The 16,374-nt window shown below is 36.8% G+C and overlaps 1 non-coding gene across 1 annotated transcript; it reads right to left on the bottom strand.

The window, feature by feature from the left end:
* Nucleotides 1-15,710: 15,710 nt before the first annotated feature.
* Nucleotides 15,711-15,817, bottom strand: LOC132280577 (small nucleolar RNA R71). The gene has a single exon (XR_009471607.1). It is a non-coding gene; the product is annotated as a small nucleolar RNA R71 (small nucleolar RNA).
* Nucleotides 15,818-16,374: the final 557 nt, after the last annotated feature.

Below are 16,374 nucleotides of genomic sequence, written 5' to 3'. Positions count from 1 at the left end.
GAAAACACAAGAAATAAATTAAACACACACAAAACAAGTACACACAGATTTTACTTGGTTCACCCAAATTCAGGGCTACATCCAAGGGTTGTAGGGATTTCACTATATTGATAAAAAAAATGGTCATAGATATAAAGAGTTCAGAATGAATAAATACACTCGCACTAGGGCAACATAACAAGTGCGGAAATAACCAAAAATACCCCCCACTTTCAGTTGGATCCTCGGAGTTGGGGCTTGGTGTACAGTATATATCAGGCTCTACACTACCCATAAATCTCCCACTTGGAGACTGATAAACATCAAATTGTCAACTCCCACATGCATTCATACATTATAAAACACCATAGCAACTCACTCCTTTATCCTTAAGCTTAAACACCAACTGAAGCTAAACAAAGCTTTAGATTCTCAATTATCACTGCCTTGGTTAACATATCTATTGGATTTCTACTCCCATGGATCTTCTTCTCAAGTGATAAAACTTTATCCTCTAAGTGTACGCGTATGAAATGGTACCTCAAATGTATACGATTTGTTCTAGAATGGAATGGTGGATTCTTAACAAGATGAATAGCACTCTGACTATCACTGTACAAAATACGTACTATTCTCTTGCTTCTTACCCAATTCTTCTAGAAAACCTACAACCAAATCATCTCCTTGCTAGCTTCTATAATTGCAACATATTCAGCTTCTGTAGTCGATAGAGCCACAATCTTCTGCAACTGAGAGACCCAACTCACTACTGTACCACCTAAAGTATACATATACCCCGTAGTACTCTTCCTATTATCCATATCACCAGCCAAGCATGAATCAACATAATCATGCAATGAAACCCCTTTCCCAGTAAAATATACTGATGTTTCTGTGGTAGTATTCAAGTATCTAAGGATCCATTTTACCGCTTCCCAATGATACTTGCCTGGATTACTCATGTACCTGCTCATAACTCCCACTGCATGTGATATGTCTGGTCTGGTATAAACCATGGCATATATTATACTGGGAATAGCTGAGGCATATGAAACTCTTTCTATATATGCTCGTTCCTCCTTTGTCTTAGGCGATAGTTCCTTAGTTAGTCTGAAGTGACTAGCTAATGGGGTGTTCACTGGTTTTGCATCTTGCATGTTGAACCTGCTGAGAACCTTTTTAACATACTCTATTTGTGACAGCTTCAGAGTACCACCCACTCTGTTTCTGCAAATCCTCATGCCAAGAATCTATTTTGCTTCACCCAAATCTTTTATCGCAAAATGCACAGAATATTGTTTCTTTAAATTTTTAATCTCCTCGAGACTTGACCCAGTAACCAACATATCATCAACATACAACAGTAAGATAATGTATCTGTTGTCAAACCTCTTTACATAACAATAATGATTTGCATAGCATCTCGTGAAACCATTACTGCATATGAATCCATCAAACTTCTTGTACCACTGTCTGGGGGCCTGCTTCAAACCATACAAGCTCTTTTTCAGCTTGCATACCAAACCTTGCTTTTCTAGCACTGTGAATTCCTGTGGTTGTCTCATATAGATATCTTCCTCCAAACCACCATGGAGAAAGGCAGTCTTCACATCTAACTGCTCTAAATGCAAATTTTCTACAGCCACAATTCTAAGCACCAATCTGATTGTATGTTTTTGCTGAAATCCCTTTATAACCAATATGGCTTTGTAACGCTTGTTGCCATCATGTTCTTCCTTGATTCTGTAAACCCACTTGTTATGTAAAACCTTCTTGCCCTTTGGTAGTTCAGTTAGCTCCTATATCTGATTTAACATGAGTGAGTCCATCTCATCCTGCATAGCTAACTCCCACTTCATTGAATCTCCAACCTGCACTGCTTCATCATAACTCTCTGGTTCACCACTATCAGACGACAACAAAATAGTGTAAAGAAGGCGAGAAACACTGCGTAGGTTTGGAGACTCTGGAGGACTGTCTCAATGCAGTAATAGGTGTGCCTTGTTCCACCTGTGGAACTATATTTTCTGGATTGTTCTGAACTCTCCTCAGCACATCTTCCTCGGAGATTTCCTCCAACTCAACAAACTCATCATTTTCAGCATAAGCACCCGCATTAGTAGAATCTGATGCTAACCTATCCTTATACATTACTTTTTCATTGAACATGACATCTCTGCTTAATTATCTTCCAATTTTGATCATCCCAAAATCGATAACCGAACTCATTAGCGCTATACCCAATAAAAGTATATTTTTTTAATTTTGGATCAAGCTTGCTTCTAACATTATAACTTATATGTACATATGAAACACAACTAAACACTTTCAGATGTGAAAGATTTACCTCTTTTTTGCTCCAAGCCTCCTCTAGTAAGCCTCCATCTAAAGGAATAGAAGTTCCCCAATTGATCAAGTATGTTGCAGTGTTAACTGCATTAACCCAAAACATCTTAGGCAATCTAGCATGTATCCTCATATTCCGAGCATACTCATTCAAGTTTCTGTTCATGCGTTCTGCTACCCCATTCTGTTACATGGTTTTAGGAATAGTCTTGTCCAATCTGATCCCATTAACAGCACAGAACTCTTTGAAGCCTTTGTCTTCATACTCACCACCATTATCAGACCTCAAACACTTGACCTTCAAGCCTGTCTTATTCTCCACCATGGCCTTCCACTTCTTGAAAGTATCATATACTTTAGATTTATTTTTCAAAAAATAAATCTATACCTTTATCATAGAATCATCGATAAATGTAACATAATACAATGAGCCACCAAGAGATGAAACTGGAGAAGGTCCCACAAGTCTGTATGAACCAACTATAATTTCTTTGTCTTAGGTGTCTTGCCAACCTTTGAAAAACTGACCCGCTTCTGTTTCTTGAAGATACAGTCCTCACATAAACCAACTTTAACTGATTTAATACCTGACAGTTTTTCTTTCGACAGAAGTATCTCCATCCTCTTCTCACTCATATGACGTAGTCTACAATGCTACATGTTTGAATCTATGCCAACAATAGCAACAATGTGACGACCCTGGATTTTTCAACCTAGTGTGTCTTGTAATGACCCAAACTGGATCCAGAATGCAAAAGCAAAAGATGAAACAACAGTCTCTAGAGATACAAAACATCTCTAAGACACCAATGTGACCCTCAACGAGGTCACAGAACCCAAAAGAAATAAATGCGGAAGCGGCATTTCAAAAACGGACAAGAATGAACCTAGGGGAAAAATGGTCATTTCCTACACAAAAGTGGGTGCTACCAAGCACACCATTGGAAAGACAACAAAAAATTAGTGAACTTAGACTCAAAAATCACTTGATTCGGAGTACAAATGAAGAAGATATGGCTAACGGAAGAAGAAGGGGCAAAAAGGTCAAAAGGAACCAACCCTTGAACATCTAACCGGTTACCACACCTTCCTAACCACTTAGGAGGCCAAAAATCATGACCACAACACTTCCCAAACACATCTAACTATTTAGAAGACCCCTTTTAACCGGTTACGATGCAAAAAATAGAAGGGTCAACAAGGAAACCTGGCAACAGGGGTTTTCTGTCAAAAAATAGATTCTTGAGGGCCAAGATGACATTTTTTGGAAAAACACAAAGAAGAACCCCCCCCCCCCCCCCCCTCAAAATTGAGTTTTCTACGTGACAATATAGAAGGAATCGAAAAAAAACTCACCGTAAGATGCCCAAAATGCCCCTCCATTAAAACAGGTCATGAGGGTCCAAAAAGCTGCTAAATGCAAAACTGAAAGCTGAACTTCGTGAACGATTTGTGGTACCAAGATGACATTTTCTAGAAAAACACAAAGAAGAAACCCCCCCTAAAATCACGTTTTATATTCAAACATGTTGAAAGAACAAAATAAAATTATAGTGAAAAGTCTAGAATGCCCCTAGATCAGATTATGCAATAAAGATGCGAAATGAGTCCATAAGAAGCTCGTTTCACCAAAGAAGAAGTTTTTCTTGAAAACGATCATGCACGCAAACGTAACTTACCTATTTGGACGCGTTACAATGACCCATGGCTTAAAAAAACTGCCGATGCAAAATCCGACCCCCCAACGGCCAAAATGACAAGAATGGAACTTGGAATGAAAACTCGAAATTCAAGACTATGAAATGGTTTCAAAATACCATTTGGCCCTTGGCCACACTTCATACATGATTAATGAGACCCTATGGAAGAATCAAAATAGAATTCCCACCCCCAATGCAAACATGGTGAAGCAATAACTCAATATTTTCATAATATTCCCTGAAGTCAAAAATTACATAGGATACAAATTACATGTCATTGGCCTCCGGCCTCATCTCATATATGTCAAATACATTGTAAAGAGTGTACTCATGTACACATTACATTTATGGAATCAAATATACACATTTTGACATAAAAGGCTATAAGTGGCATTCCAAGCCAACCTTTACAAAAATTAAAAACCTTTAAGTCTAGAATCATCCAAGCAATGATGAACATCATGAACCAAATCTTCGTACCTGAAACAGCCCCCTAGTAACTTCGGGATGAGTAAACAAGTTTACTCATAGAGAATGAGCATGCATCAACTCGATTTCTTATAGATTTTTACGTTAACATTAAACAATTCAAAAGGGTCATGCCACCTAACGTCTATGTCAAAGGTTAGACTCAGGGAGCATCCTAAGCTACCTTAGAACATTTCTAGCATACATCACATCCTTCATGCAATTCCAAACGACATAAGATCATGCTATACAAGCAACAAGATAAAGGTTCCCAAAGTTATCAACTTGAAATCTAAGGTACGAGAACAACTAAATATAACCATTTAGCATAATTAGAACTTATAATACAATACATCAAGACATAGATTCTCAAAGTTATCAACTTGAAATCTAAAATGCAAAAATAACTAAATATAACGATTTAGCATAGATGTACTTAACAACATCAAAATTTACCATGAGTCATTAAAATCATGTACTTAACAACATCAAAATCGCCAATAACCAAAACCACAAGTCACAATTAAACATGATTGTCAACTTGGAATTGAATGCGAAAGCAAATAGTGGAAGACTTGGACATCAAGCTCGGAATTCTGTCGAGACCTCAAAGGTTATTCCGGGCATTAACCCGCTGGGAAGAACACCCCCTAGTGCGCACTATCTCAATTGGGGAGAACTCAGACCTTCCGCACTAGAGCTAAACTCGAGTCATGTCACTTGTAACAACAATATCCCAAGACTCCAAAATAAACCAAATAAGTTCACAACTTATATATAATTTATATAATGCATGAAAACACCTTCCATGCGCAAGTAGGTTGAAACCACACAATCCATGCCTTAGAGTTTCAATTCTAAAATGGCATACATAATGTCAATTACAAAGTGTGCAATTCATTACACAAGGCAACAATATATTCTATAAGGAAAACATGTTCTCTTGAATATAAATATAACAACATTGTTATTAAATACTCAACACAAAACCAAGTGAATACACAATAAGTCCAAGTCCATGATTTGAATATAGAAACAACTTCTAAAACACAAATAGATCCATGGAGCCATTAGATCGAATTTAATTAAACAAAATAATTAAATTCTCTAAATTTCAAATCAAATTCAAATAACCTCTAATTAATATATATTAAACAACATAGCATGCTCATTACATATATCAAATCAAAAGTGCAAAATGAACAAGATAGCATTAAATAGAATTTAATTAATTTAAACTAATTAAATCTCTAGATTTCAAAAGTTGTTGAAATGATCTCAAATTAATATATGTCAAGCACTAAGTCATGGTTATACCATATATTAAGTCAAAAATAGAATACAAGCAAAACACAATTAACTAGAATTTAAATCAAATTAAATTCATTTAATCTCTAGATTTGAAAACTCATTTAAATCATCCCAATTTAATATTTAACAAAGATCATGTCATGGCCATACCATATACCAAGACTAAAGTAAGTTATATGCAAGCTACGACAAATCATTAATTTCTCAAATTAATCAAAAGATATGTATACAACTTATATATCACTACAAAAGCAAGGAATACCCTTAGGTAATAAATTATAACACCCCCTACCTCACAAAAGGATTGTTCCTCTTGAATCCAAAGCAAATCAACACAAAATGGCAAACCTTTCAAGGGTTATAAAGAGGAGGATGAGGGGAACAAAAAGTATTCCCAAGGTTAAGCCTGGAAATCAATGGAAGGCTCTCAAAAATCAAAGTCAAAGCTTAAGGCTTTAAGCTTCTTCCATGGAGGCTGGGGTTTGTGGTAAGGAAGATAATGACAAAATGTGAAAAAAGTGTGAGTGAAGGAAAAAGAAATCCTCTACTCACTATGTGATCCTACACCATGGTCAACACACACATCTAAGGTCAATTGCACAAGAAACCCTTCTTTAAAACCATAATCCTAAAGTGGCCCAAATATAATTGCAAGACTTAATTGTGAATCTACACTTGTCACAAATCCAAGGTTCCTTCCTAGGCTTAATCTCAAGCCTACACTTGTCAACCATCTAAGCCAACAAGTGCACCAATCCAAGGCCAACAAGTGGGTGAATCTCCACCCTCCAAATGTCACAAGATGATGCATCCAAGTCATTCCACCCCAATGCCAACAAGTGGCACCATGAGAATGTGACACTTGTCACATTTTTCAAAAATTGTAAAAAAGTTATTTTTAAAAATATCTTCCAAATTAAATTACAAAATGGTCCCTAAGATAAAAAATAATTACTTTATTTAAATACACTAAAACCCCACAAGTTAAGAATATTACAAAAAAAGCTATGCATCTATACCCTTTACAAGAAAAGTAACCACTAAGCATATTTTTCTAAGAAAGTAAAAATACACATGGTATGGAACTTAAATATCGTGGATGCATGCAAAATCGGAATCAAATCCGAACACAAAAAGTGAGGTTGTGCCAATAAAGTGACAAACAGGAAAAAGACGAAAAGTGAATAGTGTCACAAAAGTAAAAATGTCAAAATAACTCGGTCCTCAAAGGAAGTCGTCAATCCAAGGAAAAGAGTTTCGGGAATCATTCCAGAGCACTCGAGACGATACTAAGTGACGAGAAACCGAACTCAGAAAGGAAAAGATCAACGGAAAAAAAATATCCGTGAAAATTTGAGAAAAGGAAAGGAGGAAAAATGACCGAGTCATTACAACCTTCCCACCTTAAAGGGATTTCGTTCCCGAAATCTAGCCCCAACAAAACAAAAGGCGAACCCAGGATAACCATGGAGTACATCTCCGAGTATCCCACACAACATGCTACGAAGGCAATCCCAAAACTGAAAGACAACGTACAACCCAATGTCATTCGCACCCACGTGCCACAACCAGACAACCTCTCAAAAGAAAAGTGACCATACGGCCACACCACAAGTCGAAACTCACACACAGAACCCAAGGTCAAACAAAGGAATGGAAGACCACAACCGTAAAAATCCCTCCTGACGAACCATCATATGGACCCAAAAATAACCACCAAAAGAACTCTAAGATATCCATAAATCAAATCAAGGTATTAAACAAAGATGATGTGGCAGTACGAATAGCGGCCAGAACTGCCCACGACGTACTCAAATATATAGTAGCAATGACAGTGCCTGGTGCCCGCCCACATTTACTCGTCAGTAAGGTAGCATCGACGGTAACTAGCACTCGCCCACAGCACACAACCTATACGATAGCATAGCAGTATAAGGCACCAATTCATAACCTGCCCCACACTAGGTCTACCCATGAAACCTCTCGATACAAATGACATCAATGTCAAAAATGATCATTACTAAAAGCACTACAGAGACCCACATTTTATGAGAGTTAAGATATGGTCCAAGGATATACGGCCGGACCATCCTGGCCAATCCCGAAACTCTGACAACAATGCCATAGGTACCGCTACGCTTAAGGCCTTAAATCCTCAATGCAATAAAACCAACAACTCCAACATCTCAAAACACTACTATCAATAAAATCAATCACGAATTCAAAGCCTGACAAGCAAAATAGCATCTCCAAAATCCCAGATATCATCCTCAAATAGGTCAACTATAAGACTACTCACCGTAATCAAACATCAGATCAAAACCCCTATCACGGATAACTAGATCCTCGAAATACAAGTCCACCAAGTGGCACACACATCAAAATCCTGACAACTAAGATCACAAAATGAATCTCTCGAAACCGTGCTTGGCATCACCAAGCTAAATCAAAATTCTTCCATTTCGATCCAAAAACAACCACTGGAACTACGATTCCTCAAAACTATGCCTAGCCATAACTACAATGAGAAAACTCCATAAACAAGCCATATCCAACAGCGATCCTTCAAAACTCCTCCTAAGAGTCAACCACATCAAGATCTCCAGAACTAAAACAAGTCTCCAAAAGACATTCTCAAAAGAGCATTGAGCTCACCTCATGAATCAAACAAATCCTCAATGATATGGACACAAGTCCCCGAAAAATGATCTCACACCAATCCACTCACTCTTAGCACCACAACCTATCAACAACCACGGCAAAAACTCCCCAAGGGAAGACACGAAAGAAAGGGAATCACCAGTCCTAAGAAGGACAACACCACAAGTCTATCTCCAAAGGAAAGACAAAAAGGTCTAAGACTTCGCCCCCTACATGAGAGTAAGTCGACAAAAATCCTTCAAATCCTCACTAAGGACTCAAGACAACAATGGTGATCCTCACGGACCAACCAAACCCCAAAACCTTACACAAGGCGATGAAGAGAAGAGACTTACTCCTTGTGAAGTCCCAAACATGAACCAAGAAAAGAGGAGAATTCCTCTACAAAGAATTTCACGACGAAACCATTGCAGAAACTAGCACACAAACAACGTGCGACCGAAGGAAACAAAAGGGAAAATTAAATGCGAAAGTCATGCATATAACAAAGAAATGTAACTACCAAGAAGGTAAATCTACTCACATAGATAAAATCAAAGGTACATGCAGCACATCTCCACGTAAGCACAAAATTATGTCACTAAAGTACAGTAACAACATGGCATCTCTAAGCATATAAATAAGGCATGTTAATGCCACACAACAAGAAAGCAATGTGGACATACTTCCACCTACTCATGCATCACAATATCATAACTACTAATATGGTAGTAAATGAAACTGCAAAAGATAAAAATGATGCAATAATGAACCCTATGGACATCGTGTCCTATAATGTCTAGGTAAAAGGAAAGACCAGTCCTAGCCATAAACTGACTCCAAAAACTAATGTGACCACAACTTGTCTCAAAACAAACATGAGCCCTTACCACAATGGTAAGACTCAAACAATCCATCCCCGAATCTAGAGGTGACACTACAAATGACACTAACAGTGCAATGCTCTCACCACCCGAAACATCAATCAATCGACTTGATCCCAAAAGTGTCATCACGCAAGGAGAACTCAAAGAAAATGGAAACTATAACCATACTAACAACAACCAAATCAATCATTACGACTGATCCCCAAGAGAACCATTTTCATCATCGATCAAAAGGACAACGCCTATCAAAACAAAACTAACATTGATTCCATCCGAACTACACTTGTAGCTAGCTAGTACGGTAGCATGACAGTGCCATGCACCCACCCACAAACGTACCCGCCTATGAAAATTGTAATCCTAGAGGAATCATCCCGAAGAACCAAGGATTCTAAGAGGTCCATAACCTCATCATGGCCCAAAATCCAGCACTACGGCAACGCCAAATGACTCACCTTATAAGAGCCTAAACAAAAGGTGACTTACCACCTACTCAAAACCAATGTTAAGTCGACAACAACCTACACTACCACGAAACTATGACTACAATCACCATCAACCTCAACTCATGCCTTAATGACCAATTCCATGTCATGCCAAATATGTAACACAGTTATGCATATACAAATCTAATCTAGCATACATCATATGTCATGCTCTTTACAAAATAATTAAATCATGCTAAACAAATGACATGTCACATATAACACATAAGCATATAAACATGTTATCAAACTAAAACATGTTATCATGAAGCATATAAGCACATAGAGCATGATATGCACCCAAAACCCATCGTACATAAGTTTTCGAACCTAGGAGCTCTGAGACCACTTATGACGACCCTAGATTTTTTAACCCAGTATATCCTGTGATGACCCGAACTGGATCTAGAATACAGAAGTAAAAGATGAAACAACAGTCTCTAGAGATACAACACATCTCTAATACACCAATGTGACCCTTAACGAGGTCATAGAACCCAAAAGAAATAAATGCGAAAGCGGCGTTTAAAAAACGGATAAGAATGAACCTAGGGGCAAAATGGTCATTTTTAACATGAAATTGGGTGCTACCAAGCACACCATTGGAAAGACAATGAAAAATTAGTGAACTTAGACTTAAGAATCACTTAATTTGGAGTCCGGATGAAGAAGATATGGCTAACGGAAGAAGAATGGGCAAAAAGGTCAAAAGGAGCCAACCCTAGAACATCTAACCGGTTACCACACTTCCTAACCGGTTAGGAGGACAAAAATCACGACCACAACACTGCCCAAACACATTTAACCGTTTAGAAGACCCCTTCTAACAGGTTACGAAGCAAAAAATAGAAGGGTCAACAAGGAAACCTGGCAGCTGGGGTTTTTTTTTATCAAAAATTGGATTTTTGAGGGCCAAGATGACATTTTTTGGAAAAATACAAAGAAAAAACCCCCCCCAAAATTGAGTTTTCTACATAATAATGTCAAAGAATCGAAAAAAAACTCATTATAAGATGCCCAAAATGCCCCTCCATGAAATCAGCTCATGAGGGTCCAAAAAGTTGTTGAATGCAAAACTGAAAGCTAAACTTCGTGAATGATTTCCGGTACCAAGACGACATTTTCTGGAAAAACACAAAGAAGAAACTCCCTATAAAATCACATTTTCTATTCAACCATATTGAAAGAAGAAAATAAAACTGTAGTGAAAAGTCTAAAATGCCCCTTGATCAGATTGTGCAATAAAGATGCGAAATGAGTCCATAAGAAGCTCGTTTCACCAAAGAAGAAGTTTTTCTTGAAAATGATCATGCACGCGAACCTAACTTACCTATTTGGATGTGTTACAATAACCATGGCTTAAAAATACCATTGATGTAAAATTCGACCCCCCAACGGCCAAAATGACAAAAATGGAACTTGAAATGAAAACTCGGAATTCAAGACTATGAAATGGTTTCAAAATATCATTTGGCCCTTGGTCACACTTCATACATGATTAATGAGACCCTATGGAAGAATCAAAATAGAATTCCCACCCCCAATGCAAACATGGTGAAGCAATAACTCAATATTTTTCAATAGTTTCATAATATTCCCTGAAGTCAAAAATTACATAGGATGCAAATTACATGTCAATGGCCTCCGGCCTCATCTCATATATGTCAAATACATTATAAAGAGTGTACTCATGTACACATTACATATATGGAATCAAATATACATATTTTGACATAAAAGGCTATAAGTGGCATTCCAAGCCAACCTTTACAAGAATTAAAAACCTTCAAGTCTAGAATCATGCAAGCAATGATGAACATCACGAACCAAATCTTCGTACCTGAAACAGCCCCCCAGTAACTTCGGGGTGAGTAAACAAGTTTACTCGTAGAGAATGAGCATACATTAACTCGATTTCTTATAGATTTTTACGTCAACATGAAACAATTCAAAAGGGTCATGCCACCTAACGTCTATGTCAAAGATTAAACTTAGGGAGTATCTTAAGCTGCCTTGGAACATTTCTAGCATACATCACATCCTTCATGCAATTCCAAACGACATAAGAGCATGCTATACAAGAAATAAGATAAAGGTTCCCAAAGTTGTCAACTTGAAATCTAAGGTACGAGAACAACTAAATATAACCATTTAACATAATTAGAACTTATAATGCAATACATCAAGACATAGATTCTCAAAGTTATCAACTTAAAATCTAAAATGAAAATACAACTAAATATAACAATTTGGCATAGATGTACTTAACAACATCAAAATTTAACATGATTCATTGAAATCATAAAGCTTGGATGTACTTAAGAACATCAAAATCATCAATAACCAAAACCACAAGTCGCAATTAAACATGATTGTTAACTTGGAATTGAATGCGAAATCAACTAGTGGAAGACTTAAACATCAAGCTCGAAATTCTGCCGAGACCTCAATGGTTATTCCGGGCATTAACCCGCTGGCAAGCCCACCCTAGTGCGCACTATCTCAATTGGGGAGAACTCATACCTCCCGCACTAGAGCCAAACTCTAGCCATGTCACTTGTAACAACAATGTCCCAAGACTCGAAAATAAACCAAAAAAGTTCACAACTTATACATAATTTATATAATGCATGAAAACACCTTCCATGCGCAAATAGGTTGAAACCACACAAACCATGCCTTAGACTTTCAATTCTAAAATGACATCCATAATGTCAATTACAAAGTGTGCAATTCAATACACAAGGCAACAATATATTCCATAAAGAAAACATGTAATCATGAATATAAATATAACAACAATGTTATCAAATGCTCAACACAAAACCAAGTGAATACACAACAAGTCCAAGTCCATGATTTGAATATAGAAACAACTTCTAAAACACAAATAGATCCATGGAGCCATTAGATCGAATTTAATTAAACAAAATAATTAAATTCTCTAAATTTCAAATCAAATTCAAATAACCTCTAATTAATATATGTTAAATCACATAGCATGCTCATTGATAAGTGCTTAAATGTTGCACATTTCAGCACCTAAGCTAAGGTATTTCAATCTTTGCATCTATCTTAATTTTATGTTTTAGTCCTAATTTATGTTTATGTGTATTTCAGGGCAATAAAGTTAAAATGAGCTAAGAACAGTCCAATTAAGCCTTTTTGGAGTTAAGCAAAGATTTTCAGACAATGGCACAAAGCGGTCAATTTCGGGCCTTTGATGATGTTCCCAAAGATGGAGAAGCAAACCAAATAGCCCGGGGCAAAAATGGAGCTGAATAAGGCTTAAAGGAATTTGTCAACTCTAGGGGGATCGATCCCCAGGGTGGGGGATCGATCCCCCAGGACTTAGCAACATTACAGTTTTTATTTAATTTTTGGGCTCATTTTGGGAACTGTTGGGCTTTAATGAGATTGTTACTTAAGGCCCAGTGAGCCATTAGATTAGGGTTAGTTTTAGTTTTTATTTAGGTAAAGATTATTAGAGAAATGAATTAAGTTTTATTTTATTATTTTTTTTTCTGTATCGTAGTATCGTATTTTCTCTCTGGAAAAACACGCGAAGAAAGGGAAAAAGCAAGAACAGGCTAGGGTTTGGAAGAAAAGTTCAGAGAAGATGAAGCAGATGATGGGGATTGTCCTGTCTTCGACTCCATCAACCATGAGTGGCTGATTCTTCTACTTAGGGTTGGATAAACCCTAAGCATGTAACCTATCTCTCTCTCTTTTCATACTTTTTGGGGATTAATTTATGTAATTAGTGTATAGTCTTGAATATTATGAATTAAATTCTTTCAATTGATTATCTGTATTAATCTCATATTTTCTTATGTATGGTTGATTGATAAACAAATTTTATACATGAATTCTTTGTTAATTGATTCTTGTGATGGCTATGCATGGTATTGCTTAGTTGTAATTGTGTTTCAAATTGATGAAAAATGCTTCCATTTGATGGATGGTACTACATGTTTAGGTTAATTTGTTGTCTAATTAGTTTTAAATTCATGTTTAATTAGTTTAATTTAAGTTTAATTAATTTAATTGCAATTCAATTATTAGGTAAGTAGACCATCCATACTTATGTTTGAATTCCATACTTTTTGTCACAATTGCATTATCTTCTAAATTAATGTGTGTTAAATTTGTAACTTGGATTGATAAATCATGCTTTGAATGGGTGAATTGCACTACACTTAGTTTAATTGTCATTAGGTAGTTGATTCATGCTTGAAATTGATGGTTTACACTTTTCATTGCACTTGTTAGCCACATATAGATTACATAGTATTATTTCCCCAATTAGTTGAAAGTGAGTGAGTTAGGGAATGTGCTTAGTGGTGAATCCTACACCCTAAGTCTCTTTCCAATCTCTTAAACTCTATTTCTTTATTGCAATCATTTAGTTTAAAATTAATTTTAATCACAAACAAAACCCTTTTGGCAATCACATAAGCACTAAAGTAGAATTCAATTCTGGAAAACCTATAATTGTTTAGATCTCTTGGGACGATCCCTGCTCACTTCATACTCCATAGTATAAGTGTTTAGTGGTTTTATAAATTTTAAAATATGGTGCCTACTTGACATTATTTCTAAACCTAAAGTGTTGTGCATTATTTTGTACACACGCTCGGTCGCTCCTTAGTTTTGGCGCCGTTGCCGGGGATCTAACGGTTTTGAAGAATTGAATTAAACATTAGTTCTTTGTTGATTGTCTACTTTTAAGTCATTTTAATTTTTAATTTTTTTTTTTATTTGATTTGTCAATTAGGTACTTGAAGCAAAGTGGAGCAAACGTTGGACTTAGAAGCAATTAAAAAAAAAAATTTTGAAGTTGCTTAAGGACCATCTGTAAGTTCTCTTTAATTTTAGTACGTTAATTGTATACTAATTTGCATGCTTTGGACAGCCCAAGTGGAGGCTTAAATTGAATTGTTTTATTTTTAAGTCCAAGCATACCTTCTTATAGAAGGCATCGGCCCGTGTGGAGGCATTTATTTGTTTTAAGTGCATTGATATTATTGAGGAGTTTGGGAACATCGTATGTGGAGGTTGAAATTTTGAAATGTTGGTGTGTTGACTTGTTCTAGTGCATGCATGGTCGTAGATCACTTAATCGTTCTCTTGCTCCTGCAAATCAAAATCTCAAAATTTTTCATCGGCGTTTAAGAAGTAGTACTAGGGATAGTCATCTTAATCTTTTAAATTTTGATCTTCCATCACCTTTAATGGAAGATCCAATTGAAGATCCCATTGTAGATCTTGGTCATGTGGATCATAATGGTGTGCACCACCCACCACAAGTTCATATTGTGGATCCTCAAGGTGTGCATCCACCCTTGGGAATGCCACAACCAGTTAATCATGCGGTGCAACAACCTAATCTAGGGATGCCAAGGCCAAATGTTGTTCCCCCAATTGGTGAGCAACAACAACAATATGTTCAAATGGCATACCCTCAACAAGGTCAAATGGCATATCATCAACAAGGTCAAATACCAAATCCTCCTCTCAATCCTCTCAATCCTCCAATGGTCCTTAGGGATCGTTACACTCCAAATCAATATAATGCACCTACTTGCATTCAATTGCCAAATTTTCGTGCTCATCATTATGAGATTAAGGCTTCCACCATTAACATGTGCCCCCTTTTCTATGGGTTGAGCAATGAAGAGCCTTATAAACATTTAGATGAGTTCTTGGAAGTTTGTTCCACCGTGAAAATCACGGATGTTCCGGAAGAAGTCCTAAAAATGAAGCTTTTCCCTTTCACTCTTCGGGATAAAGCTAAATATTGGTTCAACAACTTGCGGCCAAATACAATCACCTCTTGGGCACAATTGTAACAAGAGTTCTTAAAAAAATATTACCCCACAAGTCGAACTGATGCCATGAGAACTTCCATTCGTGAATTTAAACAACAAAAAGGAAAACCCCTTCATGAAGCATGGGAACGTTTGAATGACTTGCTACGGAAGTGTCCACATCATGACATTCCTAAGTGGCAATTAGTTCAATGTTTCTTTTCAAGTTTATCCGATGCCAATAAGGGCATTGTTGATGCTTCTTATGGCGGAAGCTACATTGAAAGAAATGAAGATGAAATTTGGCAACTTTTCGAAAAAATGAGTGAAAACTCAATGCATAGATCTTCATCTTCTAGGGGTAGTCACCTAGCACATATGGGAGGAAAGAAAGCTATAAATCAAATAGACTCTTCCATGGAAATTGCCGATGAGGTCAAAAATCTTACTCAAAGGTTTGATACATTCCTTTTGAATCAAGGTCCGGCAACTCAATCATATCCTCACCATTCCAATGAAATGTGCATGACTTGTTCTAGTTACACTCACCATACTTCAAATTGCCCTCTTGGACAAATTATACCAAGTGAGTCTCAAGAACAAGCAAATACTGCTTTCATTCATCAAGGGAACAACCCTTATTCCAATACTTACAATCCGGGGTGGAAAAATCATCCAAACTTTGCATGGAGAAATCAAGGAGACAGTGCAAACCCTCCTCAAACTCAAGGTTACCAAGCAAAGTATG

Source organism: Cornus florida, unplaced genomic scaffold (assembly GCF_030987335.1).
Source record: "Cornus florida cultivar Cherokee Brave unplaced genomic scaffold, ASM3098733v1 CherokeeBrave_3.0.0_Hap2_Chr10, whole genome shotgun sequence".
NCBI lineage: Eukaryota > Viridiplantae > Streptophyta > Magnoliopsida > Cornales > Cornaceae > Cornus > Cornus florida.
The sequence above is the reverse complement of the archived record's forward strand: the minus strand, read 5'-3'. Positions and strand labels throughout refer to the sequence as shown.